The 1600-nt window shown below is 45.2% G+C and overlaps 1 protein-coding gene across 1 annotated transcript in view; it reads right to left on the bottom strand.

The window, feature by feature from the left end:
• Positions 1-1600, bottom strand: part of LOC101855830 (isotocin receptor) — a gene marked incomplete in the record, with an annotated part of 65760 nt that overhangs the window by 22095 nt on the left and 42065 nt on the right.

A 1600-nucleotide genomic window follows, 5' to 3' on the forward strand; every position in this document is an offset into this window, starting at 1 on the left:
ACAATATCCGCTTCCCTGTCCAACAGCAGTTGTTTTAATACACAGCAGCAAAAACTAATGTTAGCAAAACGGGCGCACTCAAAAAATGGTGAAATGAAATGGTATGAGTTTAACGCCCCTATCAACACTATTAGGTTATTTAAGAGGCGGGACCTCCTAATTTAACGTCCGTCTCCGATAGGACCGAGCCAAGTGGGACGTTCGTGTAAAGTGTCTTTCCTAAGGACACAACGTCGGACCGAGCTTATTAGGCTTGAACCCCCGAACCCGCTATCTTACTATTACGAGTCCGGTAGCCTAACCACTAGACTACCGACGCCACCTCAAAAACTGGTTGTACGTGAACACATTGCAGTAAATAAAAGATTAGTACTAGTCCTTCTGATTATAAGAAAGAAAAGCAGTTGGCAGTAACATTATCTGTCGGGGACTGCTGATTTTGTTACTACAGTTTTCAATTGTTCTCTCTGACAGTCTCGACTGCTCTCCAGATATACTAGATATAAAACATTCAGACCAAGAAATACAAGAAGCTTTGTTCCTCTGTGTAGATCACATTCCGCATCCATTAGAAAAACTCGATACGCATTGAATTCAGGGGGCTAATCATATACATATACATTTGATAGTCGAAGTAGACTTTGTGCTGTGGAGGCCGGAGAGATGAGCTGATGTTGATAAACACAAGACACTCTCATAGTCAAACACTTTCATTCTGAAACTCTCTCCTTAGGAAACACTCACATGATAAAAAGACACATACTAGAAATCACGGCAACGACCAGATTAAGGTTCTTACTTACTAGTGTGATCATATCATTTCTGTAGATTATTATTAAAAAGAACACGCACTGTGATGAATCAGTTAGTACCGTGATGAACTGCACGCACCTCGTGATTGCTTCTAGTCAGTTCAATCACCCTATTGGCATTCTCATTGTTGGGGGGGGGGGGGATTTCCCATTGTACATCCGCCTAATTGGCTCGGTCTTTTCGGAGATGAATATTCATTTTGGAAGTTCCGGCTGTTAAGTGACCAGCCAGTATTTATAGAAGCTCCAACCCCATGCGATGTCATACCCAGGCACAACAGTGAATAGCGGAAACAGCCAGATAGAACAAAACAAAACTATCGATATTAAAAAAGGAAATAAATAGCTCTTTTCAGGTGGATCAGATTGATCTGGTCGGACGCGAGGATTATGTCAACACAACAGACGGACCGGCTTTCCCAAAGCAGCATCGTCTGCTGAGTGAGCTCTACCTCTCACAAATACGCGCCAAATGGGCCGGAAGTCGGCCAACCCGCAAAACCATATCCGGGGAGCTTCGCTACAGTGCGCATGATCACTATTCCACTTCCGCTGTGCGCTGCAGAGAAAGGACTACTTTTCTGCCCCCTGCCGGGCGAGGGTCGTGAGCGATCACTGGCATTGTGTGTGACCTCCTGCGTCTGCTACGAAAAAACGGTTACGTGTCCCGACATTTGGCTAAAAGCCCTGTCAGTGAAAGCGTACTGTTGATCTCAACAGAGGGGAACGTTCTCTGGAGGTGGAGGGGGAAGGTGAAAAAAGGGAGTTTGAGGGGTAAGGGGGTGGCG

This window comes from Aplysia californica, unplaced genomic scaffold (genome assembly GCF_000002075.1).
Source record: "Aplysia californica isolate F4 #8 unplaced genomic scaffold, AplCal3.0 scaffold00846, whole genome shotgun sequence".
In the NCBI taxonomy this organism is placed as follows: Eukaryota; Metazoa; Mollusca; class Gastropoda; order Aplysiida; family Aplysiidae; genus Aplysia; species Aplysia californica.